We start from the raw sequence: 7,498 nt of genomic DNA on the forward strand, positions 1-7,498 counted from the left end.
AGGGGGGGGGGGGGGCGCCTTTCTCTCAGGAGGGGCTCCAAAAGAGACAGAAGCCAGAAGGAGAGATGGAGTCAGTGGGGGAGCGTCCCTCTGAGGAGGGTCAGTCGGATTATGGGAGGGGGTCAGTGGGAATAAGCAATGCTTCCCCAACAGCCTGCTTAACAGAGTCTTCTGGTGCTTGAGCAATAATTAGGCCACCCAGGGATGTGTTGGTTAAGACTGAGCAGATCTCAGGAGCAGGGCTTCGCCTGCTCCCTGTGAGGCTGGCAGGGCGAAGGTGCTCTGACTGCTGTGCCTGGTGAGGAAACCAAGGCATTGGATGTTGGGTGCCGCTCCTGATACTGGGCAGCTTCCTCCATTCCAGCCTTCCTCGCCTTTAAGTCAGATCTCAGGCCACCACTGCTGCTTGCCGGGCCATCCTGAGCTCACCCATGCCAGACTCTGTGCCCAGGGCTACAGGTACATAGAGGCATAAACACAACAGCATGCTGAGGTGGGCCAAGGCTATACAGATTTAGTTTTCTTTCAGCATTTTTGATATCTTCTCTCCTGGAAGAACTTGGACTTAAAGGTACATCTATCTAGGTGTTTTAGAAGTATTACCAAGTGCTTCTTGATGCTGCCTTGTAAAGCACCCCATCTTATGGAAGCTGAAGGGTCTCTTTCCAGGCCCCCCAAAGTCTTTTTCTTGCCCAAAGAATGTCTAAAGGGTTCAGATTCTTCTATCCCCTGATTTTCTCCTTTCTGATTTGTATTCCAAACCTTCAAGCTCACTGAAGTTATGTTAAACTCATATGGGAAGGATAGATAAGGTTTAGCTATTTTTACAAGCAGTGGTGACTCTCTACACTCACCCCTCCCCAAATTCTCAAAACAAGGACCTTCTACAGCAGATCTTCCTTTTCTCAAGAACATTACATGGAATCAGCATTGTTCCAAAAACCAAGAAAGCGGGGTTTCAAGGCTTTACTCAATTGCTCTATCTGCTGCATGAGGATTACACCAATTTGTCATAGCTAGATCAGTTGGTCATGGCTGAGGTCACTGTGAAGATCAAATGAAGCAATGAGTGTGAAGATAACTTCGCAATTTTGACATATGACACAATGTCCTACAAGGGTTTTGCTCATTTATTTAAACAATAGGCATTAGGGTAGGCTGTGGTAAGGGATGCAAAAGTGAATCACATGGTTATTGCCCTGGAGATTTGTTCATCCAGGAAGGGACTTGAGATACCCAAACAAGGCAATATAAAGTAGAAAGCGGTATGTGTCACAAGAAGAGTCTGTTCATTGATTCATTCATTATTAACTCATTCAATGAACATTTACTTTCTGTCTCACATCTTATCCCCAAGAGAATGAAAGGTGAATTCTACAGGACGGTTGCTCCTGGGGTGCTCACAAGCTGATGTGGCAGGCAGAGTCATGAAAAATTAATACTAATCACCTATGATGAGAGATGCTTTCGTAGCACATGCAAAAGTTCTAGAGAAGGTGATTAGAGAGAATGTCAAACTGAGAAAATCTGTGCAGACTTCATAGAGGAGGTGACAGTTGAAGTAGGTCTTGAAGAATGAATATGAATTTACCAGAGGACTAGATGAAAAAAAGCATTGTAAGCTAAAGAACAGCTTCAAAGGGGAGGGGAGTGGAGAGATATGCAAAAAAAGGTGAATGGACCATGGCTTATTAGAGCCTCGTCCTGATATGCCAAGGTTGCCGGTTTGATCCCCAGTCAGGGCACATACAAGAATCAACCAATGAATGCATAAATAAGTGAAACAACAAATCTCTCTCTCTCTCTCTCATCAATAAATAAAATTTTTTAAAAGAATAATTGGGTTAGGAGGGCACATTTCCAGTTATAAAATAAATAAGTCATGGGGATGTAATGTATAGCATAAGGAATATAGTTAATAATGCCATTATAACTTTGTACAATAGCAGATGGTTACTAGTCTTATGATGATCACTTTGGAAGGTATATAAATGTCAATCCCTATGTTATATACCTAAAACTAAGATAATATTGTATGTCAGCTATGACTTTTAAAAAATAATTAATTTACAAAATCACAAATATGTGAAAGAACATAGTAGCATGCTTAGGAAACCTTGAGAACTTCAGTGTGGAGAGCTGGGGGGTCTGGTAGGGCTCCAAACTACAAAGGTCCTTTGGCATGAATTGTGGGGAGTCTTGTATGTCAGCTTCAAAAGGGTTAGTACTTTCTGTGGTGATTGAATGGACACAGGATTTTTCATTCACAAAGTGGCACCTGTCAATGGACAGTATTAGCAAAAAGAGGGACATGTGGAAGAGGAGAGCAGGTATTGGGGAAAGAGGAGCCATCTGGAGTTGGCGGTGCTGGAAGGACACGCAGGGAGAGATGTCTAGTAGGTAGAAATGCAGGGAAGACGATGGGTTTGCAGAGAAGTTTTAGTTGAAGCCCTGGAGTAAATGAACTCATCCAAACCGAGAGTGTAGAGAGAAGAGAGAAGGTCCAGGACAGAAGTGAAAGAGAGCACGCTTATCTTCCCCACGTGAAGGCAGATATTTCAGTCATTCTCCATAGTTTCATGAGAGAGATGAGGAAACTGAGAAACTGGAAAACACTTTGTTAATCTCAGAGCTTAGCTGAGATGTCATTTCCCAGGGTGGCTTTCTTTTTTTTCTTTTTAAAATATATTTTATTGATTTTTTTTACAGAGAGGAAGGGAGAGGGACCGAGTGTTAGAAACATCGATGAGAGAGAAACATAGACCAGCTGCCTCCTGCACAACCCCCACTGGGGATGTGCCCGCAACCAAGGTACATGCCCTTGACTGGAATAGAACCTGGGACCTTTCAGTCCACAGGCCGACGCTCTATCCACTGAGCCAAACCGGTTAGGGCCAGCGTGGCTTTCTTAAATCTCCCCCCAAGATGGAATTAGATGTCTCTGTTTAACTCTCCTCTGCCACATTGTTCTTTTCCATGAGTTTTTAATCGTTCATGTATTAGTGTAATTACAGGCATACTTTGTTTTATTGCATTTGGCTTTATTGTGCTTTGCAGATAATGTGTCTTTTACAAATTGAAGGTTTATAGCAATCCTATGTTAAGCAAGTCTATTGGCGCCATATTTCCAACAGGTTCAGATGATGGTTAGCATTTTTTTTTTAGCAATCAAGTATTTTTTAATTAAGGTATGATTGTTTTTTAAAGATATAAAGCTACTGCACACTTAATAGGCTACTGTATAGCACAAACGGAAATTTTATATACACTAGAAAACCAAAACATTTGTTTGATTTGCTTTCTTACTATATCCACTTTATGGTGGTAGTCTGGAAGTGAACCCACAATACAACTGAGCTATGCCTTTAGATTCAATATCTTTATTTTCCACTAGACTGTAAGTCTCTGGACCCTGGAAAGGATCTTTTTTCCTTCCCAGAGAACCCCCAACACTCAGGCCCAGAGATCTGCCTGGCCCAGTTAGCACTCAATGAATATGTTGAGTTAATGAACTTTACACCAACAAAGTGGCAATTGATTTGATCAGAAATTCACCTCCATTTACTACCAAGCCTTTTGCATTTCCTGCCAGGTCATGTTAAGAATAGGAAACATGGTAAAATCAGAATTTTAGAATTAGTTAGGTGGCTGACTCAATAATTTACATTTAAAAGTGCCTGAATTTGATTCTGATTTTTAAACGTCGTTAATTATTAAACTTGGTACATTCTGATAATTCTCTGATAGTTTTTTAAGCTGTCAGCAGATTTTAGTCACTCCTATTGAGATAAATAGAAGAGCATTGGGGGCATTGCTGGTTAATATATAATTTCTTTTTTTTCTGTTTGAAAAATTCCAAGGCAATTGTGAAACAGCTTTTTAGCAATCTATGTGGTATCTAGATACATGCCTACTGATATGTCTGTCACCTACAAAGCAAGTCATCTCTGGAGTCTTGGCAAAGTAGCAGCATTTTCCAGGAACTGATCATAGCAGATGGTTTCTGTCTCAAGGCTCAGTTTTAGTGTTTGCACTGGTGAAACCATGGAAACTATCTTTGGAGATTCTGGCCTGGCTCTTGCTCTGTCTTCAAAATAAAAGCTGCTGAAAGGGCAAGCTGAAATAGAAAGGAGAAAGTGTCTGCCAAGTTTGAGAGAGGAGATTCGGCCACCTGAGGGTGGCAGGCACTTGGCTAAGATCCTCAAAGAGTTGGAGCTAGCCTTCAACCTTGTAAGCAACACCTGGCAGGTGATCTGTGCACCCGGGAGAATAAGCCTGCTGCAGGCTTCCAGGACTGGTCTGGGCAGGGGGTGCCAGAGATGGTCAACAAGGGATCATGAGCTGAATGAAGGACATGACAGATATGATGTGTGTGTTAATGGCAAAACCACCTCCTCATCTTGGATGAAGAAAGATGAAGAACATCCCTGGGCTTCTATAACCTCTGGGAATGTTTTAAAAAACAATAATTTGCCCTAACTGGTTTGGCTCAGTGGATAGAGCATCGGCCTGCGGACAGAAGGGTCCCAGGTTCGCTTCCAGTCATGGGCATGTACCTTGGTTGCTGGCACATTTCCAATAGGGGGTGTGCAGGAGGCAGCTGATCGATGTTCCTCTCATCGATGTTTCTAACTTTCTATTCCTCTCTGTAAAAACATCAATAAAATATATTTTTTAAAAAAACAACAATAATTGTGCAGAAGTGCTTGGTAATTTGGATGTCCTGTTCAAGGAGAAGGTTTAGAGAGGCCATAGGCAAAGTTAAAAGACCATATACTAGTACTTTGGTGTCAAACAGATGCCTTGTCAATTCCATTTCCTGTACTTACCTATTGTGTCACCTTGAAAGTTCCATAAGCTTCTTGTTCTGCAGCTCCCTCACCTTGAAGATGAGATTTCGAATGCCTTTATGGCAGAGGATTAGGAAGGATGCACATGAAGTTCTGTCCTCTGTGCTAGCATCAGAGGAAATGTACATGAAGATTTATTTTGGAGAGGTGGGAATATTGTTTTAATAACATGGATTACAGAAACTGTACTTACTTTGAAAATCTGTAAATTAAAGACAAGCGCAAAAAGCAAAAGAAAATTAACTATAATTGATCTTACAGAAAACTAACTACTGTTAGCCACGTATATTTTCTTTTTGCAAACCATCTATCATATTTGCCGCATCGTTGGTAGTCCTTTTAAAATAAGTAATAACATATTATGAATGTTTAGTTATATCTTAGATGCTTTTCTTTTTTATGATCTTGATAACTTTATCTTACTTCATATGATTATATTTAATTTATTTAACCAATCTCCTCTGGCTGAACATCTGTATTTTTAAATTTCTGCTATTTTAAAGCTAGGAATATCCTTATACCTAAACCAGTGTGCATAATTCTGATTATTTCTTTAGGAAATTCCTAGAAATAGATATTGGTAATTCTTTGAAGGCATTTAATAATTGTTGCAAAATGGTAGCCCCAAGAAAGTTGTACTAATTTACTTTATGGTGGAATTTTAATAATGGGCTTCTTAATTACTTCCATAGGAAACTCACATTCCCCTTCCACAGCAATACAGAGAAAACCATGGTTCTCCACCAGTTTGCAGTTGTAATGTAATGAAGTTATAGGTCTAGAAATTATAAATACCTTTAGTTTTAAAAATGTCACTGGTGACAAGTAAATTTTGCTTTCTCCAATATGTTGGTAAACTGATTTTTACAAGTACTATTTTATCCCTACCATGACTTACTAGAAACATATTTTTTCATACTACTTTAAAAGTTTTTGGCTCCATTCATCCTGTGCTTCTAGAGGTGTGACATCATTAATTCGATAATTCTGTTGTCTTTCAGCATAGAAAAGAAAATAGCCCTGTAAAAAATAATGATCTATGATTAATTATTTTTACCCATTTGGGTAAGACAAATATACTCTTTGTTCAAAGTCTATTGTAACAGCTGATCAAATAGCTGTTTCCTGTTTAAATTTTAATTTCCTCTCTAGTTTGCATTCAAATCCTATGTTAGATTTTAATTTATTTAGGAGTCCTGTAAGATACAGTTGACTTTCAGAATAGCCCTTTTATGCTATGCCAGTGAGTCAAAATCAAACAGTCCTTGGTCAGCACTGATGATAAGCACACACAAAGCCATATACTCCAATGAGTTATACTAGTTCATCAAATGTGTTTTCCTATCTTTTCTTCAGGGGAGAAAAAGAAATCATGTTTGCTCATTTGTTCATTGATTGATTGATTGCTTCATTCATTCAATATACCCTTATCAAATGTCATATTTACCAAACATTGGGCTAGGTGTGGGGATATACAGATGGGAGGGGCACATCAGGTAGAGGGAGGCACATACAGCTACATACAAGCAGATGCTGAGGGGTGGTGGGAATTAATGCCAACAAAGTTCATTTGGTTCAGATGACACAGAAAGGAGAATAGCAGCTTTATCAAAGGACCTGAAGGAAGACTTGATGATAGAAATCATTGGAAAGATAATCAGCCGATTTAAATTTTCCTCCTTAAAATATAGCTTAAGTGGTTGAGATTCAAATATGTGCTCTAACATACAAAGGGTGTTGAAATTTCAGTTTCATTCTTTTTAATGTTGGCCCTAAAATGGCAGTGTAGCAGATGCCGTAGTGAGCTACCCAGCCCTCTTCAGGATAGTTAGTCCCCCACATCCGGAAAGTGTTGGACCCTACTGGTTCACAGGTGAGTCCCTCTCTGGAAATTGCCCTTCACTGAGAGGAGCTGACTCACCCAAGGGCATTCCTTTACCCTGGGGGTACTCTGCAATAGATATGTAGGTATAGAGGCCTGGCGCTCTTGCCTGAAGCTGCTTGTAGGATTGACCAAAGCCTCCATTATGACTGTACTCAGTTCAACTCCTCCCTCTGCACAATCCAGTTTTCCTTACTGCTTTACTCGTGTTTATCCCTGATAGAACTTCAACATGGAAATTTCTCTCAGAAGCTTCTTACCAGGGACCCTAATATAGACAGACAATAATTGAACAACATTTTGTTATGCATGTCAAAAGGTGTTCTAACCATGAAGCTTCAGTCAGTTGGAGGTGGAGGCCATTAAAAGAGTTGGGTGGTTTGGGGTTTTGTTTTGTTTTTTTGAGGATGCAGAAAAGGCCTGAAGGGCCTGCGAGTGTGCCGAGTCACAACATTTTGAATTGGCATGTGGAGAGATATGATCCTTTGTGTAATTCAACAAATGATTTAAGGGCCAGTAATCTGCTATTGGTTTTACAGTTGCGCAGAGGAGACAATTGCCCATTTAATATAAGTTTAGGACAATTGAGAAAGGCAGGACTCCTGTGCTCTGGGTCCTGACGATTCTAAGCAGCCGTTTCTGTTCAAATTGTAAGACATCAGTGGGAGGGATAAGCAACCCCTCCACTGCTGACTGGTGTGATTGATGTGCATCAGAATGGGGAGGGTACTCAAAGCGAGGTGCTTAGGATCCAACTGTGGGAGAC

Source organism: Myotis davidii, unplaced genomic scaffold, assembly GCF_000327345.1.
Source record: "Myotis davidii unplaced genomic scaffold, ASM32734v1 scaffold1673, whole genome shotgun sequence".
Classification (NCBI taxonomy): domain Eukaryota; kingdom Metazoa; phylum Chordata; class Mammalia; order Chiroptera; family Vespertilionidae; genus Myotis; species Myotis davidii.